This window comes from Oratosquilla oratoria, chromosome 15 (assembly GCF_046742065.1).
Source record: "Oratosquilla oratoria isolate Oo_2021 chromosome 15, ASM4674206v1, whole genome shotgun sequence".
Classification (NCBI taxonomy): Eukaryota; Metazoa; Arthropoda; class Malacostraca; order Stomatopoda; family Squillidae; genus Oratosquilla; species Oratosquilla oratoria.
Window position 1 is genome coordinate 35,856,830 of NC_134791.1, and position 15,602 is coordinate 35,872,431.

Consider the following 15,602-nt stretch of genomic DNA (forward strand, 5'->3'; position numbering starts at 1 on the left):
TTGGGGTAGGGGGTTGTGTGTTGTTTGTTTTGTTTGGGGTATTTGGTGTAGTTGTGGGGTGTTGTTTTGGGGTTGGTGGGTGTGTTAGGTTGGGATATGTAATTTGTTTTTGGGGTTTGGTTTGTGTTTGTATTGATGGGTGTGTGTTAATTGGAGGGGTTTTTTGGGTTGTGATTTGTGTAGGATTTGGTTGTTGTTTTGTATTGGGGTGTTGGGTAGGGGGTGGGGGGGGTGTTGGTGTTGGGGTGTGGTTTGGGGTGTTGTGTGTGTGTTGTTTGTTTGGTGTATTGTGTTTGGGTTGTGTAGTTTTTGTGGGGGTTGTTGTGTTGTTTTGTTGGGTGTGGTTTTGGGGTTGTGTAGTTGTTGGTTGGGTTTTGTATGTGTTGGGTTTGTGTGTGTTTTGGGTTGTGTATTTTTTTTGGTGTTTGGTGTGGTTTTGGGTTGTTAGGTGGGGGTATTGGGGGGTTTGTATTGTTGTTGGGTTTTTTGGTGTGTTATGGTGGTGTTTTGGATTGTGTTTAGAGGTTGGGGAGGGTTGTTTATGTGTTTTGGGTTTGTAGGGGTTTGGTGTTGTTGTGTGGTACGGGACTGTTTGTGGTGGGTTTGTTAGTTTTTGTTGGGGTGTTGGGTTGTGTTGTGGTGGTGGGTTTTTGTAAGGGTGTTGTGGACAAATTTGGTCTTTGTATTGTGTTTTATGGTTGTTTGAGGATGAAAATTTTGGGTTGTTAGTAGTTGTGTGTTGTGGTATTGTTGTTTGTTGGTAGGGTGGGTAATTGGTTGGGGGGTGTTTAAAGCTGGGGTTATGGTTGTGTGGGTTGGGGTGGTAGAGTAGAGGTTTTGGTAGGTTGTGTTGGGGTTTGTAGTGTTGTAGGGTTGGGGGTAGTTGTGGGTTTATGTAGTTGTGATTGTTTATTTGGTAGGGTTTGTTGGGTGGTAGTTGTTGTTTTGGGTTTGTATTGTTGTTTTGGTTTGTGTAGTGGTTGGTGTTGGTATGGGTGTGTTGTTGGTTGTATGGGGGGGGTTTGTGTAGTGGTTTTGGTTGTGTTTGGTGTTTTGGTTGTGTAGTTTGTGTATTGTTTTAGGTTGTTGTTTTTGTATGGGGTGTGTGGTGGGGTATTGGGGGGGTTTGTAGTTGGTTGGGTGTGTATATTGTTGTATTGGGGTGTGTAATTGTTGGGTATGGGGGTGTGTAGGTTTGTTGGTTTTGTAGTGGTTTTTGTTTGGTTGGTAGTTGTTGTGTTATAGTTGTTGGGTGGTGGTTGTGTGAGTGGGGTAGTTGTTGTTTTTTGGGTTTGTTGTTTTGTGTGTGTTGGTTAGTGGTATGGGTTGTGTAGTTTTGGTGGTGTTTGTATGTTGATGGTTTTGTAGTTGGTGTTTTGGGTTTTTGTGGGTGTGTTTTTGGTTGTTTTGTTTGGGTGTGTTGGTGTTGGTGGGGGGTGGGTTTTGTTATTTGTGTTTGGGGGTTGTTGGTGGGGGGGGTGGTTTGTGGTGTGTTTGGGGGTTGGGTTTTGGGTTTGGTAGTGTTTGGGTTTGTTGGGGGGGTTTGGTTGGGTGGTGTGGATTTTGTATTGGTGGTTAGGGTGGTATTGTTGTTTTGGGGTTGGGGTTATGTGTGTGGTGTTGGTTGGGGTTGGTGTATTGTTGTTTTTTGTAGGGTTTGTTGTGGGAGTGTGTTGGTTGGTATGTGGTTCGGGTTGTGTTTGGTTGGGTGTGGGGTATTGTATGGGTGGTATGGTAAAAATAGTGGGGGGGGTGTATTGTGGTGTGGTGTTAAGTTGTGAGGGTGTAAAGTATAGTCTGGGGTGGTGTGGGGGTTGTGTGGTTTTGTGGGGTGGGGTATTATGTTTGTGTATTGGGTGTGGGGTTAGTAGGTGGTAGGGGGATGAAGATTGTGTTTTGGGGGGGTGAGGTGTTAGGGGGGTTGGGGTTTTTTGGGTTGTGGGTTGTTTTGGTTGTGGGTGGGGTGTTGTAGTTGTATGTTTGTGGTGTTTATGTTTGGGGGGGTGGGTTGGGGGGGTGGGGTTTGTGTTGGTGTTTGGTGTTTATGTTGAATGTTGTGATATTTTTGGGATGGGGGTGTATGTGTGTTGTGTGGTGTTTTTTGTGTTGGAGTGGATGGTGTGGGTTATGTGTGGGTTGTGTTTTGGTTTGTGGGTGGTTTTTGTTGGGTGTGTTGGTGTGTGTGGGAGTTTGTTGTGGTGGGGTGGTTTGGGGTTTTTTAGATTTTGGGGGTTGGGTGGTGGGGTGAAGGGTTTTGATGGTGGTGTTTTTTTGGTGTTGGTTGTGTTGTGTTTTTTATTATGTATGGGGTTGTGTGTAGGTGGGGGGGGTGGATAGTTGTGGTTTAGTTGTGGGGGGGGTTGTTAAGGGTGAGGGTATGGTTTGGGGGGGTTTTTGAGTAGATATGGGGTTTGGTTGTTTTAATGGGGGGTTTTGTTTTTATATTGTTTTGGGGGGGTGGGGGGGGGGGTGGGGTGTGGGGGTTTTAGGTGGGGTTGTGGTAGGGGGGGGGGTTTGTTATTGGGTTTTGTAGTTGTTTTTGGTTTTTGTTATTTGTGTGGGAGTGTTGGTATGGTGTTGTATTTTTGGTTGTTTGGTATGTGTTGGGAGTTTGGGTTGTGTTGTGGTTTTTGGTTTTTAGGTTATGTGATGTTAGGGGGTTGTATGGGTGTGTGGTATGAGATTATGTGAGTTTAGGTTGGTGGGGGGGTGTTATGTGGGGTAGTGTTGGGGGTATTTATGTAAAGAAAATGTGGGTGTAAAGGATGTTGGTGTTATGTTTATGTAGTTTATGTGTTATTTAGTGTGGGATAAGTATATGTGGGGTTGGTAGGGGTTTTGTTGACTAAAGGTATGTGTTTTAAGGAGTTAAAAGGGGCTTTTTTGAGATATATTTTATGTAAATAGCTGATTGGATTTGTACGAACATTAAAGTTTAGAAGTGTGCTTAGTTTACTAGACTAATAAGTACAGTAAACGGTGAAGTTTAAATAGATATAATCCTTTAATGGGTTGTCAATGTTCTTTAATTAGTACTATAACAATGTTAATGTTAAGTCTTTGGGAGTTATTAATAACTGATAACGTTATGTTAGTATACAATAAATTTAATTTGGAAGGTGTTCTGTAATATGAAATTTATGACTAATGTAACTTAAATAATGCAGTGATGAAAATACTGTTAAGGGACGTTTAAAGATATAGTTGCATTATTTAGGGTACTATATGTCAAAATATTGGTAAAACTATAAATGAGTTTAAAGACTAGTGTTTACCGCAGTAATTGACATTTTTGTGAATATACAATGATACATTATCAGATATATAGGTTAATGTACTATTTGTTGTTATTAGAGTAAACTTGAGTGATATCATAAATATTACCTTCTAAACTTGTCATCATTAGTATATTCTAAACATGCCATTATTAGTATGTTCTAATAATTCTTAGTATATTCTAAACTCGTCAATATTAGTTAACATTAATAGTATCTTCTAAACCTGTCATTACTAGAATATTCTAATTTTTTCATTATTAGTACACATAAAAGATATCATTAATAGTACATTTTAAACCTGTTACCATTAGTGTTTTATACTTTCCATTATTAGTACACATTAAAGTTATCATTATTGGTACTTTGTAGACTTCTCATTATACGTATATTACAAACATGTCATTATTAGTATGTTCAAAACTTGTCATAATATATCATATGAAATTTATCATTAATAGGACGTTATCATTAGTATATTCTAAGCCTGGCAACTTTAGCATATTGCTAAAGTTGCCATTATTCTAATTTTGTCATTATCATAATTTAAACTAGTATATTCTAAACATGTCATTAATAGTATATTCAAAAACTCGTAACTTATCATTAATAGTATATTCTTAATCTTTATTATTGGTATAATTCTAAATTTGCCATTATTAGTACACATTAAATTTATCATTTAAAGTACCTAATCTTGTTCTAACTTGGCATTATTAGTATGTCCTAAACTTATTAGTAAAAATTAAAGTAATTAATAGTACCTTCCAAACTTATCATTAACAGTACCTTTTAAATAATATAATAATTATTAGAATGTTCTAAACTTGTCATTATAAGTACACATCAAAAATTTTAAACTTGTCATGTTTTATACTTATGTTTTATACTTGTACTTTTCATTATTAGTTCACATTAAAGTTATCGTTTATAGTACTATCTAAACTTCAGTATACTCTAAACATGTACATGTCTTCATTGGTATATTCTAAACTTGTCATCATTAGTATGTCATTAATACTTGTCATTAATACTTCATCATTAATAGAACGTTCTAAACTTATCTTTATTAGTATATTCTAAACTTGGCAATATTATGTTAAAGTTGTCTTTATTATTATCATTTAAACTAGAATATTCTAAACATTCTAAACTAATGTTTTTCATTAACAGCACCTTCTAAACTTCTCATTATTACGTGTCATTATTAGTACACATTTATGTTATCATTAATAGGATCTTTTAAATTTATCATTATTGCTATATTTCAAACATGTCAATACTAGATTCCTCTAAACTTTTAATTATTCTTTATTCTAAACGTTTTATTATTTGTATATTAAACCTTTTAGTATTAGTGCATTCTAAAGTTATGATTAGTACTTTCTAAAACTTGGTCATTATTAGTATACTTCAAAACTTGTCATTATTACTGAATTCTAAGGTTATCATTAATAGTTCCTTCCAAAACTGTAATTTTTAGTATATTTCAAGCATTTCATTATTGGTATACATTAAAGTTGTCACTGATAGTATATTCTTAACTTATTATTAGTTCACTTTAAAGTTATCACTAAAAGTTCACATTAAGTTATCACTAAAAGTACATTATCAAATTGTCATTATTAACTTATTAACTTCTCATTATCAGTATATCTCTAAACTTTTCATTTTGATATATCAAAGTAATTATTAGATTTCAAATTTTTATTTATCTGTACACATTAACGTTATCATTAATAATATCTTCCAAACTTTTCGTTATTAGTGCATTATGAATTTGTCAACTTTAAACTTCTCATTATTACTATATTCTAAACCAGTCACACATTAAAATATCATTATTTGTTATTATCATCATATTCTAAACTTTTTATTATTAGTATTTTTTGTTATTAGTATTTTACTATTAGTATATATTGAAATTTATCATTTATCTTCTAAACTTGTCTTTTTTAGTATATTGTAAACTTGCTTATTATTAGTACAAGTTAAAGTTATCTTGAACAGTACCTTAACTTTTGATTATTGGTATATTCTAATATTTTCATTATTAGTACACATACCTTCTAAACCTCTGATTATTAGTATATTGCAAACTTCTATTATTAGTACACATTAAAGTTATTATTAACAATACAGTCTAAACTTTTCAAAGTTAAATACATTATTAATGTACCTTTTAAACTTGTCATTATTAGGATATTACAAACTTGCCATTTTTAGTATATTTAATTTTTTCATAATTAGTACATATTAAAGTCATTATTGGTATATTCTAGTCTTTCCATTATTAGTACACATAAAAGTTGTCATCAACTGTATCTTCCATTATACGTATATTGTAAACTTGTCATTATCAGTACACATTAAAGCTATTATTAATAATACCTTCTGAACTTGACATCATTTAACTTGCCAGTATTAGCATATTCTATTTTTTTTTGTCATTATTAGTGCACATTAAAGTTATCTTGCAATAGTACCTTCTAAACTTGTCATTATATTCTAAACTTGTTATTACTAATACACATTAAAGTTATTATTGATAATACCTTCTCAGCTTGTCATAATTAGAATATTATAAATTTGTCCTTATTAATACACATTATTAGAATATTCTATAATTGTCATAATTAGTACAAATCAAATTTATAATAAATACTTTCCAAATTTCTCATTATTTGTATGTTTTTTAGCTGTATGTTCTAAATCATTCAATATTTGTACATATCAAAGCTATTTAATAAAACCTTCTAAAATTATCATTATTAAAACATTGTAAATATCATTTTCTACATCTTAATTTTAGTACGCATTATATATATCATTAATAGTACTATCAATAATATTCATTATTAGTATATTCTAAACTTCTCATATTAAAGTTATCAATAGTTCCGACTGAGCATGTTATTCTTAGTATATTCTACACTTGTTACTATTAGTGCATATTAAAGTTATCATTAAAAGTATATTCTAAACTTGCCATTACTAGTATTTTGTATTTTTTCATTATCAGAACTCATTAAAGTAATTATTAGTACACATTAAATATTTTACCTTAAACGCTATACGTTTTTTCTAAACTTCCCATTTCATTATCAATTAAATTTTTCATTAACATGTAAACTTGTCATATTCTACACTTTTCATCATCATTTCACATAGAATTTATCCAAACTTATCATAAACTCATTAATGGTATATACTAAACTTAATAGACATCAAAGTTATCAGTAATAGTACCTTCTAAACTTGTCATTATTAGTATATTCTAAGCTTGTCGTAATTAGTACAAATTAACGTTATCAATTATAGCTTCAATTATACCTTGTAAACTTACCCTTATTAGTATATTATACCTTGTGTATACGTGTACACGTTAAAGTTATAATTAGTAAAAATTAAAGTATCATTATCAGTATATTCTAAACTTTATTATTAGTGTACATTAAAGTTATCTTCTAAAGTTTTCTTCTAAACTTGTCATTATCTATATATTCTTAACTTGTGATTATTAGCATATTATAAACTCGACAGTATTAGTACACATTGAAGTTGTCATTGATAGTAGTTTCTTAACTTTTTATTAGTATATTCTAAATTTATCATTATTTGCCATTATTATGTCCACATATAGGTTATCATTAATAATAGCTTCTAAACATCCCAATCTTAGTATAATTCAAACCTCTCATTATTGGTATTTTCTAAATTTGTCATTATTGCATTACATTGAAGTTTACAGTAATAGTACTTTCTGAAGTTTTCATTATTACTATATTGTAAACTTCTCATTATTAGTACACATTAAAGTTATCATTAATAGTACCTTGTAAACTTGTCTTTGTAACCACACATTAAATTTATCATTAATAGTATCTTTCTAAATTTGTCATTTTTAGTACACATTTAATTTATTAGTAGTAGTAAGTACCTTCTACACTTGTCATTTTTTGTATATTCTAAGCTTGTTATTAGTACATATCAAGTCTATCATTATTTTTTTCTTTATTAGTACACGTTAAAGTCATCATTAATGGTATATTATAAATTTCATTACCAGTGCACATTAAAGATATCATTGATATTTGCTAGTGATGTCAATATTCATATATTCTAAGCTTGTCGTTATTAGGACACATTAAAATTATCATTAATAATACCTTGTCATTATTAATATATCCCAAACATTAATCATTAGAAGGCATGGAAGTTTTTACTGATAGTACATTTTAATTTGCCATTATTAGTATGTTTTAAAATTTTCATTATTAGTACAAATTAAAGCTATCTTATATAGTACCTTCTAAAGTTGTCATTATTAGTAATCTTTAAACTTGTCAGGATTAATATATTCTAAACTTGTACACAGTGAAGTTATCATAACTATTATCGTCTAAGCTTACCATTAGTATATTCTAAACATGTCATTATTCTAAATTTGTCATTCGTTATTATTAGTATATTTTAAACTTGCAATTACAAGTATATTCTAAACCTGACATTATTAGCATATTCTAAATTTGCCATTATTAGTATATTCTACATTGTCATTATTTTATGTTTAAACCCTCATTATTTCTTGTCATTGTTCTTATATTCAGAACATATCAGTATTAGTAAATATTAAACAAATCTTCTTTGGTATTCAAAACTTGTCATTATTAGTGCACATTAAAGTTATCATTATTAGGACCTTGTATATTCTAAACTTGGCAATACTAAACTTGGCAATACTAATATATTCTTAAGTTTATCATTATTCTAAACTTATATTCTAAACCTGACATTATTAGTATATTCTAAATTTGTCACTATTAGTATATTCTACACTTATCATTATTAATACACATTAAAGCTTGTCAATATTTGTATGTTCTAAGCTTTCATTATTAGATTTAATATGTGCTAATGTGGTAATAATGACAAGTTTAGAATACCCATTGTAATATACAAGAAAAGATAAGTTCAGAAGGTACTATTTACTAATAAGGGTAAGTTTAGAAGGTACTATAATTGATAACGTTAACATGTACTAATAAAGACAAGCTTAGAATATACTAATAATGCCAAGTTTAGAAGGTACTATTAAGGATAAACTTTAATGTCTACTAATAGTTGTAAGTTTAGTATATACTATTCATGTGAAGTTTAGAATATACTAATAATGACAAGTTTGGAAAAGCACTATTAGAGATAAATTTATGTGAAATGATAATGAAAAGTTTAGAATATGACAAGTTTACATGCTAATGAAAATTTAATTTATAACAAAATGGGAAATTTACAAAAGATGTATAGTGTTTAACAGGTACTATTAGTAAAATCTTTAATGTGTACTAATAATTACTTAAATGAGTACTAATAGTGAAAATTTTACAAAATATTAGTAATGACATGTTTAGAATGTACTTTTAATGATAACTTTAATATGCACTAATAGTAACAAGTTTAGATAGAATATAATACGAATAACATGTACAAGTTTAGAATGTATTATTAATAATAGCTTTAATGTGACAAGTTTACAATATACTTATAATGCAAGGCACAGCTAATGATAACTTTTATGTGTAATAATAATGGAAAGACTAGAACATACCAACAATGACTTTAATGTGTACTAATAATGAAAAAAATTAAAAGATACTAATAATGGCAAGTTTGTAATATACTAATAATGACATATTAATAATGCATTTAACTTTGACAAGTTTAGAAGGTATTATTAATAATAACTTTAATGTGCACTAATAATCAGAGGTTTAGAAGGTATGTGTACTAATAATGGAAAGATTAGAATATACCAATAATTACAAGTTTAGAGTACTGTTCAAGACAACTTTTATTTGTACTAATAATAAGCAAGTTTGTAATATACTAATAAAGACAAGTTTAGAATGCACTCTAATGAATTTAATGTGTACTAATAATAAAATATTTAGAATATGGTAATGATAACAAGTTTAGAATGTACTATTGAGATCTTTAATGTGTACTAATAGTGATAAGTTTAGAATATAGTAATAATGAGAAATTTAGAAGGTATCATTGACAAGTTTAGAATGCACTAATAATGAAATGTTTGGTAAATAACGTTAATGTTATACTAATATATACAAACAAATACAACTACAAAAATATATATATATAAAAATACAAAACAAATACAAATGCAAATACAAATGTATAGGCTATTATTAATAACTTTAATGTGTTCTGAAAATGAATAGTTTAGAATGCACTTTTATCGATAACTTTAATGTGTACTAGTAATGACAGGTTAAAGGTACTATTAATAGTAACTTTAAAGTGAACTAATAATGACATATTTAGAGTATACTAATACTAAGTTTAGGATATACAAACAAAGGCCGGGTAGGTACTATCAATGATAACTTTAATGTGTGCCAATAATGAGATGTTTAGAATATACTATAAATTAAAATTTATAAGAAACTATTAATGATAACAAAGTTTAGTAATAATGACAAGTTTAGAATATACTAGTAATGACAAGTTTAGAAAGCACTATTAATGATAACTTTAGAGTGTACTAATACTGAAAAGTTTATAATAAAAAGTTAAGAATAAAAAATAATGACAAGTTTAGAAGAAACATGTTTAAAATATAGCAATAATGATCTGTTTAAAAGATCCTATTAAATGATATCTTTAACGTATACTAATAATGGCACGTAATAATAAGAAGTTTAGAAGGTACTGTTAAGTCTAGAATATACTAATAATAACAAATTGAGATGTTACTATAATATGTACTAATAATGAATTTAGAATATACTACTAATAATAAGTTTAGAAGGTACTAATAACGTTATTATGAACTAATAATGACAAGTTTAGAATATAAAAACAAAGAAAATTCAGAAGGTACTATAAGTAGTGATAATGAAAAAATTAGAATATACTAATACTGACAAGTTTAGCATATAACAATTAAAACAAGATTAGAAGGTATTTTTAAAGATAACATTAATGTGTACTAATAATGAGAATTTTAGAATATACTATTAATGAAGAGTGAAAATCCAATTAGAATCTTTATTGTGTACTAATAATGACAAATATAGAATATACTTATAACGATAGGTTGAAAAGGAACTATTAATGATAACTTTAATGTGTACTAATAAAAACAAAATTAGAATATAATTTAGTAGTGACAAATCTTTAACGATAATGATAACTTTAATGTGTAATAATATTGACAAGTTTAGAATATACTAATAATTAAAAGTTAAAAGGGTACTGGTATTGACTTTATTTTTAATTAAAAATAAGTTTAAAACACACTAATAATGCCATGTTTAGAAAATACTAATAAAAACAAGATTAGTAGGTACTATTAATGATAGAATTACATGTGTACTAATAATGTCAAACTTGGAATACAGTAATAATGAAAAGATTAGAAGATACTATTAATGATAAGTTCACTAATAATGAGTTTTGAATTGACTAATAACGACATCTTTAGAATATACTAGTTTAAACTATAATAGTAATGACAACTTTAACATATACTAATATTATATACTAATAATGATATATTTAATATAAACTATTAATGGCAAGTTTAGAACATACTAATAATGACAAGTTTAGAATATTCCAATGTAGACATGTTTGGAATATACGTATAATGAGAAATTTGGAAAGTACTATTAAAGATAACTTTAATGTGTACTAATAATGAAAAGTATAGAACATTTTAATGATGACAAGTTTAAAAGGTACTATTAATGACAAGTTTAGAATATTCCGATATTGATGCTATTGATGATAACTAACAATGACGAGTTTAGAATATACCAAAAATTACAAATTTAAAGGGTACTGTTAATGATAAGTATCGATGACTTTAATTTTTACTAGTAATAAGTTTAGAACATACTAATAATGTCAAGTTTAGAATGTTTGGAATATACTAGTTTAAACGATAATAATAATGACAAGGTTTAATAACAACTTTGACATATACTAATATTACCAAGTTTAGAATATACTAAAAATGATAACTTTAGAAGGTCCTATTAATGACAAAATTGATATGAAGTATTAATGACAAGTTTAGAATATACCAATGAAGACATGTTTAGAGAATACAGAAGTTTAGAAATTACTGTTAATGATAACTTTAATGTGTACTAATAAAGAAAAGTATAAAACATTTTAATGATGACAAATTTAAAAGGTACTATTAATGATATCTTTGATGTGTACTTACAATGACAAGTTTACAACATTCTAATAATGACAGGTTTAGAAGATACTACAAATATAACTAATAATGACGAGTTTAGAATATACTAATTATTACAAGTTTAAAGGGTACTGTTATTAATAAGTTTAGAAGATTAATTACTTTCCTTTTTACTAATAAAATCAAGATTAGAAGGTACTTTTAATGATAAATTTAATGTGTACTAATAATGGCAAATTTGCAATATACTAATAATAATGATTAGGATATACTATTAATGATAAGTTTACTAATAATAACGAGTTTTGAATATACTAATAATTATATGTTCAGAATATACTAGTTTGAATTATAATAATAATGACAAGGTTAGGATAATGACAACTTTAACATATACTAAAATTGTCGGACTTAGAATATACTAATGATAACGTCCTATTAATAATAAATTTAATATGAACAATTAATGACAAGTTTAGAACATACTAATAATGAGAGGTTGAAGACATATTTAGAATATACCAATATTGGCATGTTTAGAATATACGTATAATGAGAAGTCTAGAAAGTACTATTAATGATAACTTTAATGTGTACTAACAATGAAAGTAGAGAACTAATGGTGACAAGTTTAGAACATTCTAATAATGACAGATTTAGAAGATACTATTTAGAATACTATCTAGAATAATTATTAGAATGTACTAATAATGACATGTTTAGAATATACTAATGATGACAAGTTTAGAAGATAATATTTATGATAACTTCACTGTTTACTAATAATAACAAATTTAGAATATACTGATAATAAGAAGTGTGCGATTTTATTTGCACAAATAATGTCAAATTTAGAATGTGGTAATAATCAGTGCTTTTGACAATTTTATTGTGTTGTGTGATATTTATTCCATTTAATTTTGGAAAAAAAATCTTGACAAAAGAAATAATTTTTTCTTGCATAGTTCAGAAGATAAAGAGGATATATTACAGAAAATCTAATCATGGATGAAGGGCCTTTTGAGTGACTTTCTCCTGTGTTGGGCAGCCACCACGTCTCGTTTCAAACACCAACAATAGTCCGCAAGAAAGTTCACATCCCACCGGCCTTGGTAGCGTTCTTCCATGACACGAATATTCTGGTGGAAACGTTCTCCCTGTTCCTCACTGAAGTCACCACAGTTCTGAGGGAAATAGTCTAAGTGGGACCGTAGAAAGTCAATTTGACTGACATGCGAGCCCCTAATTTTTAATAGCTGTTCAAGAGCTCATCGACTTCTTTCTCGTATTCTGCACTTCGGTTATTTCCTAGAAAGTTTCTTATCACTGACTTAAGCGACCACCAAACGGACAGCTCAGCTGCATTCAGTGCATCGTCAAACATTGAGTCCTTCATAAGTTCCCTTATCTGAGGCCCATCAAAGATGCCAGCCTTAAGCTTTTCCAGACTGATCCGAGGAAACTTCTGCTGAAGAAAAGTAAATCCCATGCCGTCCTTGTCCATTGCCTTCACAAAGTTCTTCATCAGTCCCAGTTTGGTTATGTAAAGGTGGGAGTAAGACCTTGTTTGGTTCAACAAGAGAACGAGCCTGAACATTGTGTGAACCAGGATCCAAACGTTGTCGTGGTGGCCATTCTTGTCTGACAAAATGTTGATCATCAGCCCGACTATCCCACAAACACAAAAAGCATGGAAAGTATCCATGCTTTTTGTGTTTGTGGGATAGTCGGGCTGATGATCAACATTTTGTCAGACAAGAATGGCCACCACGACAACATGTACCCACCCTGTAGTCCCAAAACCAATCCAACTACCTTAAGATCTCCACAGATCAACCAACCATGGTCATTGTAGTTCAGAGCAGACAGTAGCTGATCCATGTTGTCATGAGTTTCTTTCATTTGCACCGAATGACCGATTGGAATTGAAGAGTATTTATTTCCGTTGTGAAGGAGGACTGCCTTGAGACTTCTGCTGGAAGAGTCGATGAACAGTCTCCATTCAGTAGCAACATAGTCCAGCCCCATTGATTGAATCAAACCAGCAATGTTGTTGCAGTAAACTAATGACGAGTCCTTCTGGGTTGTGAAGAACTGTCTAAATTTTCTTTCACGCTCTCGGTACCAAAAGAATGTTGTCTCAGGTGCTAGCAAAATTTTCTCACGAAGACGAGAACCCAGAAGCTGTGCTGATTCCTTTGATAGGTTTAGATCCCGTGTCAGGTCATTGAGATCTGCTTGTGTTAGAGGTACTGGCCGGTCATTCTCTTCTGGCATGTATTCTCCACCCTCTGCCCTGTCTAGTGCGTTATCAGATTCCGATTCAGAGCTAGATTCCATTGCAACATCTGGCTCGGGGACGGGCAGGCCTGGACCATGAGGGACTGGTCGTATGGCAGACGGAACATTAGGATACTGAATACAATGCTTGTTCTTGCGGTTGACTCCTTTAAGATTAGTCATGCAGAAATAGCAGTCTGACACATGATCTTTACCCTCTCTCCAAACCATTGGAACAGCGAATGGCATACTCTTCCTTTTTTTATTTCTCCAGTCACGCAAGTTCTCGACACATGTTTTGCAGCTAACATGGGGTGCAAATGGCTTGTCCTGGTCCCCAAGCTTAACTCCAAAGTAAGCATGATATGCCTTCTTCACAAAATCAGTTATATTTGCTAGTCGACGAGGAAGAATCACATTACCACATATGTAGCAGAACCTATCAGGATGATTTGTGCATTTGCGTTCCATTTTCTGTCTATCTAAGATACGTGTCCAAAATAGAAACACAAGAAGCACAGATTCTTGTAAAAAGCACAGATTCTTATTAAATCAGTCACATTGATTGGAGATCACACTTTTCTAAACCATTTTCAGTTTCAGTATTGTCAATGCAGTTTGTCAATGTAGTCAATGCAGTTTCAGTTTCAGTTTCGGTTTCAGTTTCCTGAAAGTAAACAAAAACATTATTAGGTTTCAGTATCAGTTTTGGGGTGCTACAGTACAATTTTTATGCAAAAAAAAAAAAAAAAAAAACAAGAATAGGCTATACCTGCAGCCTCGTTTTCCTAATACTTAGTACTATACAAGGCCCAAAAGTCGCACTTCTCATATCTCAAAAACTAGACCTGATCCAAGGAAACGGATGGCATTTATGGATTCAGCGCACCAAAAAAACCTATGTATCACTTGAAAAACCTTCGACCTTTGGAAAAAAAAAATTAAACGCAGGCCAGTGTAATGATTACTAATTAATGTTTGAATTATACTAGTAATGACAAGTTGAAAAGGAATTATCAATGATGACTTTAATATGTCCTAGTAATGACAAGTTTAGAATATACGATTAATGACACTTTTAGGTACTTCATTATTGGTACACATGAAAGTTTTCATTAACAGTACTTTCTAAACTTTCAACTATTCTAGTATTAATAGTACACATTAAGAGTTTTGTAACTCCATTTGTATATTGTAATTCCATTAGTATATTGTAAACTTGTTTTATAAAAAATACCTTTTAATTTTTTTTATTAGTACATGTTAAAACTTTCATTTTCCAAATGTTTTATTTGAACACATTAGAACACATTAAAATTACCATTCTAAACTTGTCATTAATAGTACATATTGAAGTTATCATTAATAATATCTTTAATCTGATCATTATTAGTATATTATATAATTATCCTTATTAGTACACATTAAAGTTATCATTAATATCACTTTCTAACCATTAGAATATTCTAAACACTAATTGGCATGTTCTAATTTTTATTTATTTATAGTGTTCATTAAACATATTCTAAACATGGCAATATTAGTGTATTCTAAAGTTGCCATTATTCTAAACTTTTCATTATTATTATATTCTAAACTTGTTAGTATTGATACACATGATTGTTAGCACTTTCCAAAGTTGCCATTATTCGTATATTCTAACTTTGTCATTATTAGTACACATTACAGTTATCATTGATATTACCTTCTAATATTTGTAATTATCAGTATCGTCTATAATTACCATTATTAGTGCATATTAAAGTTATCATTAATAGTACCTTCTAAGCTTGTCCTTATTAGTATATTCTAAACAT